Source organism: Musca autumnalis, unplaced genomic scaffold (assembly GCF_047663935.1).
Source record: "Musca autumnalis isolate F117 unplaced genomic scaffold, ASM4766393v1 scaffold_2, whole genome shotgun sequence".
NCBI classification, from domain to species: Eukaryota; Metazoa; Arthropoda; class Insecta; order Diptera; family Muscidae; genus Musca; species Musca autumnalis.
Genome location: NW_027411755.1, coordinates 203939543 through 203951521, shown reverse-complemented (window position 1 = coordinate 203951521; position 11979 = coordinate 203939543). Strand labels below are relative to the sequence as shown.

Here is an 11979-nt window from a genome sequence, read left to right as displayed (position 1 = left end):
GCAAAATCTGGACCATTGTGTCAAACTGTTTTTTGGTGGTGACTTTTGTTCTAAAACATGTGCAATATTATAACATTTATACGAATATATAATCTTTTTGTAATATAGACACATACCTTTTGTTTAAATCCATTTTATTTGTTCGTTTTTATTAACGTTGTTGTAAAAGAATGGCATACAGAGTTGTAATATCTCGTATACGACATACATAATACCAATTAGTCGTTGCGAAAATGTCGTGTACGACATACATAATACCAATTGGACGTTACGACACGACTTTATTATACCCTCAGCCTTTAGGCTATGAAGGGTATATACACTTTCATACGGGCAAAATGTGCCTCATCGAAATAATGGTTTTAGACCTCAAGTATGTTTGGACGAAATGTGTTTCAGACAATTTGGAGTCGATTGAGCAATGTCCGTCCGTCCGTCTGTCTGTCTGTCTGTCTGGCTGGCTGGAGCGCACGATAACTCTCGAGGGGAATGAACCGATTCGGTTCAAATTTTGGCTTTCGTAATATTTTGTCCAAACTTAGTTTAAGTTCGAAGATGAGCTATATCGGTCCACTCCTTCCGGTACCTCCCCCACAAAAGTTCGAAAATGTTCGGAAAATTTATACGCACGATAACTCCTGAAGGGTGTAACCGATTTGGTCCATACTTTGCCCATCGTGGAGCGTGTACCAGACTTAGATCAGGTTTTAATATGGACTCAATCGGTCCACTCCGTCGGGTACCTCCCACACAAAATTTTGGAAAAGTTCAGTTTAGCAACATCTCTCGAATCGCTTTGATTTTTGCTTTAGCAACTTGTATTCACTGCCCTCCATACGACGGTATAAGTTTCATCAGGGGCAAGTCCATACTTCCTGAGAAAATAGCCTGAAAGTTGCAAAAAACCCCTATGACACCGTGTGAGGAGGTTGGAGGGCAAAATAACTCTCGAACAGGTCTGCCGATTCGGTATAAAGTTTGGCCTTAGTAATATTTTGTCCAAACATAGTTTAAGTTCGAAGATAAGCAATATCGGTCCACTCCTTCAGGTACCTCCCCCACAAAAGTTCAAAAATGTTGGGAAAAATTGTGCGTACGATAACTCTTGAAGAGAGTGGCCGAATTGGTCCATACTTTACACATCCTAATATATCTACCAGATATAGATCAGGTTCAAATATGGACTATATTTGTCCACTCCATCCGGTACCTCCCACTCAAAATTTCGGAAACATGTTCACTTTAAGACCTGCTTTCGAATCACTCTGATTTTTGTAGAAGCAACTTGCATTGCTGCCTCAATTGCGATGGTAAAAGTTGTTTCAGGGGCAAGTTCATACTTCTTGAGCAAACATCCCTGAAGTTCTAAAAAACCCCTATGGTACCATATATATTGGCTGGAGATCCATTCTTTTTAGTATCTCCTCCGCAAAACTTTTGATACTAAATCCTAATCAACATTTTTGTCAGTTCAAAAGCCCAAAATTCTTAAAACTCCCTAAATACATGCGTTTTTTGGAAAAAAAATTGTTTCAATATACACAGGCTGAGGGTATATCTCTGTTGGCAAAGCCGACTGATACTTTTTTACTTGTTAGTTATTTTGTATGTATACGTAAACAAACATCAGCTGACAGTTTATATCCTCGAAAAGCTAAGTGTAACCAGCGAAGATTAACCCACTGGATCTATTAGACCCAGTGGGTTAATCTTCAATAGTGTAACCGGGGTATAAAAGTTTAATTTAAAAAATGTCCACTTCAATCCACGTTTATTAGAAGAGATATTTTGAAGATTTAGAGTATTTTGAAGATCTTCGGCACATTTTCCAACTGAAATTCGGAATTTGTGGCATGAAAGGTTAGAAAAACTTTTTTACAAAAAATTTTACTTAATGTGCACGGGTATGTCCACCGTATATAACGGAAAATTTTTTGGAGGCATTTCAATTTAGGTTTTTTATTATCAGGGGGTAAATAACTTCTAGTTAACAAAATTGTCGCATTGGATCACGTTTTCAAGTTAACATACCAAAGCGGTCAGAACAAAAACATTTTTGAAAAGATACTTCACGTTTGACTACTTAATTTCTGTACACTATTTAGAAACGCCTTGGGGTTAACATCAAATCAATGGAACAATATTCAGTACAATTTTTCAAACTCAGAACTTTGTCTCTAATTTTAGAGTGATCTTCATAACAAATAGTTTTCCATTTCGTATTTTTTGTACAAATAGCATATTTCCAAATTATATAATCCCAGCTTTGTTCCTACACCCAACACCAAATTTAGTACCTTAACTGTTTACACAATGCCAAAATGGTTTTGGTACCAACATGTTACCCAACTTTTCGTACACATAGGTAAACATTTCAAAAATTACTTCCTTATATTCAACTTATATCCTAACCCCAATTCACTTTTCCAGCTTTATCCGTTCCTCTGAAACCCATTATAGTACTATTTAGTACTTTTTGTATAAATAAGTACGAATTTTCAGAACCTCCTCCCTTCCTCCACTCTAAACACCAATTGCTAATCTAATACCGAATTTCAAAATTCCAGTTCTACCCTTTACAAAATCACAAATTGTGCAAAATTCTATACCATATAGCAAATACCAAAAGGTACCAAATTTTGTACCATTTAGCACTTTTCGTACACGAATTTCCAAAATGTACTTTCATATCTCAGCTCTATCCGTTCACCTAAACCCAATTTATAGCCAATGTAGTTCCATTTAGCACTTTTCTATAAGTACGAATTTCCAAAACTACCTCAATCCTGCACTCCAACAGTAATCTGTTTACGTAAATACAAATTGTGCTTCGTGCACATTAGTACGATTTTCTAAAGCTACCTCCATATCTTAATTCTATATTCTGAAATGTAATATAATTATTGTAAAACGATTTAATGTATGATCGCTTTTATCCGAACAACGGATGGGGAAATAAAAGAAGAAGATATTCAAACAACAATCTTAATTCCAAATTTCAGGATTCCAGCTCTTCAAATCCAAATCATACTAAACTCACTACCATTTAGGACTTTTCGACCTTTGGTACTTCTTTCTTACTCTTCATCAGTGACCCCCTTTCCAAATTTCAGGATTCCGGTCCTATTCGTTAACCCATATCCAAATTGTACTATATTTAGTACTATTTAGTACTTTTCGTATACTTTTAATTCGAATTTCCAAAACCTTTCTTCTTACTCCCCATCAGTGACCTTAATTCCAAATTTCAGGATTCCAGCTCTATTCGTTCACCCAAACCCAAATTGTACTAAATTTAGTACCATTTATTACTTTTCGTACACTTATAGTTCGAATTCCAAAAACTTTAATTTTTACTCTTCATCAGTGATCCTCATTCCAAATTTCAGGATTCTAGCTCTATCCGTTCACCCAAATCCAAATTGTACTAAATTTAGTACCATTTAGTACTTTTCGTGCATTTGTAGTTCGAATTTCTAAAAACCTTTCTTTGTTACTCTCTATCAGTGACCCTCATTACAAATTTCAGGATTCCAGCTCAATCCGTTCAGCCAAATCCAAATTGTACTAAATTTAGTACCATTAAGAACTTTTCGTGCACTTGTAGTTCGAATTTCCAAAAACCTTTCTTTGTTACTCTCCATCAGTGACCCTAATTTCAAATTTTAGGATTCCAACTCTATTTTACTAAATTTAGTACCATTTAGTTCTTTTCGTACCCTTATGAAACCTTTACAAAAACCTTACATTGTTACTCTTCATCAGTGACCCTCATTCCAAATGTCTGTATTCCAGCTCAATCCTTTCACCCAAATCAAAATTGTACAAAATTGAGTACCATTTAGTACTTTTGGTACCCTTATAGTTCGAATTTCCAAAAACCTTTCATTGTTCCTCTTCATCAGTGATCCTCATTCCAAATGTTTGTATTCCAGTTCTATCCGTTCACCCAAATCCAAATTGTACTAAATTTTGTACCATTTAGTACTATTCGTGCACTTATAGTTCGAATTTCCAAAAACCTTTCCTTAATTCAAAATTTCAGGATTCCAGCTCTATTCGTTTACCCAAACCCAAATTGTACTAAATTTAGTACCATTTATTACTTTTCGTACACTTATAGTTCGAATTCCAAAAACTTTCATTTGTACTCTTCATTAGTGATCCTCATTCCAAATTTCAGGATTCCAGCTCTATCCGTTCACCCACATCCAAATTGTACTAAATGAAGTACCATTTAGTACTTTTCGTGCAATTTTAGTTCGAATTTCTAAAAACCTTTCTTTGTTACTCTATATCAGTGACCCTCATTACAAATTTCAGGATTCCAGCTAAATCCGTTCACCCAAATTTAAATTGTACTAAATTTAGTACCATTTAGAACTTTTCGTGCACTTATAGTTCGAATTTCCAAAAACCTTTCATTGTTACTCTTCATCAGTGACCCTCATTCCAAATGTCTGTATTCCAGCTCAATCCGTTCACCCAAATCAAAATTGTACTAAATTTAGTACCATTTAGTACTTTTCGTACCCTTATAGTTCGAATTTCCAAAAACTTTTCTTTGTTACTCTCCACAATTGACCCTAATTACAAATTTCAGGATTCCAGCTCTATCCGTTCACACAAATCCAAATTGTACTAAATTTAGTACTTTACGTACACATAAGTACGAATTTCCAAAATCACCCTCATGTCTCAATCCTACACTTCAACAGTAATCTTAATTCCAAATTTCAGGATTCCGTTCACCCAAATCCAAATTGTACTAAATTTAGTACCATTTAGTAATTTTCGTACACAAAAGTACGATTTTCCAAAACCACCCTCATTTCTCAATCCTACACTTTAAGTAATCTTAATTCCAAATTTCAGGATTCCAGCTCTATCCGTTCACCCAAATCCAAATTGTACTAAATTTAGTACCATTTAGTAATTTTTGTATACATAAGTACGAATTTCCAAAATCACCCTCATGTCTAACTCCTACACTTCAACAGTAATCTTAATTCCAAATTTCAGAATTCCAGCTCTATCCGTTCACCCAAATATAATTTGTACTAAATTTAGTATCATTTAGTACTTTTCGTACACATTAGTACGATTTTCCAAAACCATTTAATTACATCAACTCCACTTCCCAACCTTGATTTCCATACCAAATTCCATGATTCTAGCTATATCCGTTCAAAATATACAATTGGTACTAAATTTTGTATGTTTTAGTACTTTTCGTACACTTAGAGGTCGAATTTCCAAAAACCCTTTGGTACATCTTTCCAGATCTCCATCGGTTACACTCGTTCCAAATTTCAGAATTCTAGCTCTTACCGTTTGCCTAATACAAAAGGTACCATATTTAGTACCTATTAGTACTTTATTATTATTAGTACAACAGCAACCTACACCCAAAATTTCACTTTCTAGCTTCAGCGGTTTCGTCTGGGCGGTGATGAATCAGTCAGTCAGTGAATACCTCACCTCACTGCTCTTTTATATATATAGATAAATATAAAATATAAAATATAAAATATAAAATATAAAATATAAAATATAAAATATAAAATATAAAATATAAAATATAAAATATAAAATATAAAATATAAAATATAAAATATAAAATATAATATATAATATATAAAATATAAAATATAAAATATAAAATATAAAATATAAAATATAAAATATAAAATATAAAATATAAAATATAAAATATAAAATATAAAATATAAAATATAAAATATAAAATATAAAATATAAAATATAAAATAAAATATAAAATATAAAATATAAAATATAAAATATAAAATATAAAATATAAAATATAAAATATAAAATATAAAATATAAAATATAAAATATAAAATATAAAATATAAAATATAAAATATAAAATATAAAATATAAAATATAAAATATAAAATATAAAATATAAAATATAAAATATAAAATATAAAATATAAAATATAAAATATAAAATATAAAATATAAAATATAAAATATAAAATATAAAATATAAAATATAAAATATAAAATATAAAATATAAAATATAAAATATAAATATAAAATATAAAATATAAAATATAAAATATAAATATAAAATATAAAATATAAAATATAAAATATAAAATATAAAATATAAAATATAAAATATAAAATATAAAATATAAAATATAAAATATAAAATATAAAATATAAAATATAAAATATAAAATATAAAATATAAAATATAAAATATAAAATATAAAATATAAAATATAAAATATAAAATATAAAATATAAAATATAAAATATAAAATATAAAATATAAAATATAAAATATAAAATATAAAATATAAAATATAAAATATAAAATATAAAATATAAAATATAAAATATAAAATATAAAATATAAAATATAAAATATAAAATATAAAATATAAAATATAAAATATAAAATATAAAATATAAAATATAAAATATAAAATATAAAATATAAAATATAAAATATAAAATATAAAATATAAAATATAAAAATATAAAATATAAAATATAAAATATAAAATATAAAATATAAAATATAAAATATAAAATATAAAATATAAAATATAAAATATAAAATATAAATATAAATATAAAATATAAAATATAAAATATAAAATATAAAATATAAAATATAAAATATAAAATATAAAATATAAAATATAAAATATAAAATATAAAATATAAAATATAAAATATAAAATATAAAATATAAAATATAAAATATAAAATATAAAATATAAAATATAAAATATAAAATATAAAATATAAAATATAAAATATAAAATATAAAATATAAAATATAAAATATAAAATATAAAATATAAAATATAAAATATAAAATATAAAATATAAAATATAAAATATAAAATATAAAATATAAAATATAAAATATAAAATATAAAATATAAAATATAAAATATAAAATATAAAATATAAATATAAAATATAAAATATAAAATATAAAATATAAAATATAAAATATAAAATATAAAATATAAAATATAAAATATAAAATATAAAATATAAAATATAAAATATAAAATATAAAATATAAAATATAAAATATAAAATATAAAATATAAATATAAAATATAAAATATAAAATATAAAATATAAAATATAAAATATAAAATATAAAATATAAAATATAAAATATAAAATATAAAATATAAAATATAAAATATAAAATATAAAATATAAAATATAAAATATAAAATATAAAATATAAAATATAAAATATAAAATATAAAATATAAAATATAAAATATAAAAATATAAAATATAAAATATAAAATATAAAATATAAAATATAAAATATAAAATATAAAATATAAAATATAAAATATAAAATATAAAATATAAAATATAAAATATAAAATATAAAATATAAAATATAAAATATAAAATATAAAATATAAAATATAAAATATAAAATATAAAATATAAAATATAAAATATAAAATATAAAATATAAAATAAAAATATAAAATATAAAATATAAAATATAAAATATAAAATATAAAATATAAAATATAAAATATAAAATATAAAATATAAAATATAAAATATAAAATAAAAATATAAAATATAAAATATAAAATATAAATATAAAATATAAAATATAAAATATAAATATAAATATAAAATATAAAATATAAAATATAAAATATAAAATATAAAATATAAAATATAAAATATAAAATATAAAATATAAAATATAAAATATAAAATATAAAATATAAAATATAAAATATAAAATATAAAATATAAAATATAAAATATAAAATATAAAATATAAAATATAAAATATAAAATATAAAATATAAAATATAAAATATAAAATATAAAATATAAAATATAAAATATAAAATATAAAATATAAAATATAAAATATAAAATATAAAATATAAAATATAAAATATAAAATATAAAATATAAAATATAAAATATAAAATATAAAATATAAAATATAAAATATAAAATATAAAATATAAAATATAAAATATAAAATATAAAATATAAAATATAAAATATAAAATATAAAATATAAAATATAAAATATAAAATATAAAATATAAAATATAAAATATAAAATATAAAATATAAAATATAAAATATAAAATATAAAATATAAAATATAAAATATAAAATATAAAATATAAAATATAAAATATAAAATATAAAATATAAAATATAAAATATAAAATATAAAATATAAAATATAAAATATAAAATATAAAATATAAAATATAAAATATAAAATATAAAATATAAAATATAAAATATAAAATATAAAATATAAAATATAAAATATAAAATATAAAATATAAAATATAAAATATAAAATATAAAATATAAAATATAAAATATAAAATATAAAATATAAAATATAAAATATAAAATATAAAATATAAAATATAAAATATAAAATATAAAATATAAAATATAAAATATAAAATATAAAATATAAAATATAAAATATAAAATATAAAATATAAAATATAAAATATAAAATATAAAATATAAAATATAAAATATAAAATATAAAATATAAAATATAAAATATAAAATATAAAATATAAAATATAAAATATAAAATATAAAATATAAAATATAAAATATAAAATATAAAATATAAAATATAAAATATAAAATATAAAATATAAAATATAAAATATAAAATATAAAATATAAAATATAAAATATAAAAATATAAATATAAAATATAAAATATAAAATATAAAATATAAAATATAAAATATAAAATATAAAAATATAAAATATAAAATATAAAATATAAAATATAAAATATAAAATATAAAATATAAAATATAAAATATAAAATATAAAATATAAAATATAAAATATAAAATATAAAATATAAAATATAAAATATAAAATATAAAATATAAAATATAAAATATAAAATATAAAATATAAAATATAAAATATAAAATATAAAATATAAAATATAAAATATAAAATATAAAATATAAAATATAAAATATAAAATATAAAATATAAAATATAAAATATAAAATATAAAATATAAAATATAAAATATAAAATATAAAATATAAAATATAAAATATAAAATATAAAATATAAAATATAAAATATAAAATATAAAATATAAAATATAAAATATAAAATATAAAATATAAAATATAAAATATAAAATATAAAATATAAAATATAAAATATAAAATATAAAATATAAAATATAAAATATAAAAATATAAAATATAAAATATAAAATATAAAATATAAAATATAAAATATAAAAAAATATAAAATATAAAATATAAAATATAAAATATAAAATATAAAATATAAAATATAAAATATAAAATATAAAATATAAAATATAAAATATAAAATATAAAATATAAAATATAAAATATAAAATATAAAATATAAAATATAAAATATAAAATATAAAATATAAAATATAAAATATAAAATATAAAATATAAAATATAAAATATAAAATATAAAATATAAAATATAAAATATAAAATATAAAATATAAAATATAAAATATAAAATATAAAATATAAAATATAAAATATAAAATATAAAATATAAAATATAAAATATAAAATATAAAATATAAAATATAAAATATAAAATATAAAATATAAAATATAAAATATAAAATATAAAATATAAAATATAAAATATAAAATATAAAATATAAAATATAAAATATAAAATATAAATATAAAATATAAAATATAAAATATAAAATATAAAATATAAAATATAAAATATAAAATATAAAATATAAAATATAAAATATAAAATATAAAATATAAAATATAAAATATAAAATATAAAATATAAAATATAAAATATAAAATATAAAATATAAAATATAAAATATAAAATATAAAATATAAAATATAAAATATAAAATATAAAATATAAAATATAAAATATAAAATATAAAATATAAAATATAAATATAAAATATAAAATATAAAATATAAAATATAAAATATAAAATATAAAATATAAAATATAAAATATAAAATATAAAATATAAAATATAAAATATAAAATATAAAATATAAAATATAAAATATAAAATATAAATATAAAATATAAAATATAAAATATAAAATATAAAATATAAATATAAAATATAAAATATAAAATATAAAATATAAAATATAAAATATAAAATATAAAATATAAAATATAAAATATAAAATATAAAATATAAAATATAAAATATAAAATATAAATATAAAATATAAAATATAAAATATAAAATATAAAATATAAAATATAAAATATAAAATATAAAATATAAAATATAAAATATAAAATATAAAATATAAAATATAAAATATAAAATATAAAATATAAAATATAAAATATAAAATATAAAATATAAAATATAAAATATAAAATATAAAATATAAAATATAAAATATAAAATATAAAATATAAAATATAAAATATAAAATATAAAATATAAAATATAAAATATAAAATATAAAATATAAAATATAAAATATAAAATATAAAATATAAAATATAAAATATAAAATATAAAATATAAAATATAAAATATAAAATATAAAATATAAAATATAAAATATAAAATATAAAATATAAAATATAAAATATAAAATATAAAATATAAAATATAAAATATAAAATATAAAATATAAAATATAAAATATAAAATATAAAATATAAAATATAAAATATAAAATATAAAATATAAAATATAAAATATAAAATATAAAATATAAAATATAAAATATAAAATATAAAATATAAAATATAAAATATAAAATATAAAATATAAAATATAAAATATAAAATATAAAATATAAAATATAAAATATAAAATATAAAATATAAAATATAAAATATAAAATATAAAATATAAAATATAAAATATAAAATATAAAATATAAAATATAAAATATAAAATATAAAATATAAAATATAAAATATAAAATATAAAATATAAAATATAAAATATAAAATATAAAATATAAAATATAAAATATAAAATATAAAATATAAAATATAAAATATAAAATATAAAATATAAAATATAAAATATAAAATATAAAATATAAAATATAAAATATAAAATATAAAATATAAAATATAAAATATAAAATATAAAATATAAAATATAAAATATAAAATATAAAATATAAAATATAAAATATAAAATATAAAATATAAAATATAAAATATAAAATATAAAATATAAAATATATATAAAATATATATCCCAAGCAAATTATCATTAACACTGGACGTAACCTCGTAAGTAGAATTTTGAGTATTAGTGATAAGGAGTATCATGAGAAAAACAAGTACAAAATTCGAAATATTTTAACAATGAACTGTTTTCCAAAAACAATAATTGAAAACCTACTATCCGGATTTTACACAAGTACGACGAGAGAAAAGTCTGAAAAATGTTATAAATCCATGACATATATCCCAGGAATATCGGAAAGATTCCAACATTCCAATCTGTATGATAAAAATACATACAACATAGCTCAACGCTGCAACAACACTGTCAAACGCCTTTTTAGCAAAACAAAAGATAAAATTACAAACCTAGAACGACACAATGTTATATATAAGATTGAATGTAGTGGAAATGAAGAGAATGAATGTGGCCAAGTATATGTAGGAACAACCAAAAATAAACTAAAAACCAGATTATCAGCACATAAATCGGACATCAAATTAAGGCATCAAAACAAAACACAAAAAACAGCGCTTGCGGACCATTGTAAGCTTAAGAATCATATACCCAATTTCGACAACGTCCGTATACTACAAACAGAGAACAACTACAACAGACGCTTGACTCTAGAGATGCTGCATATCAACAACATACCAACAAAGAAGAAGATCAACTACAAGAGCGACACAGAAAATGCAGCTTATTGTTACAGACATTTGACAC

General features: G+C 18.0%; 1 protein-coding gene across 2 annotated transcripts in view; it reads right to left on the bottom strand.

Moving 5' to 3' along the window:
• l(2)05287 (WD repeat-containing protein l(2)05287) overlaps window positions 1-11979 on the bottom strand; it is a 55863-nt gene that overhangs the window by 7987 nt on the left and 35897 nt on the right. The window lies entirely within an intron of this gene.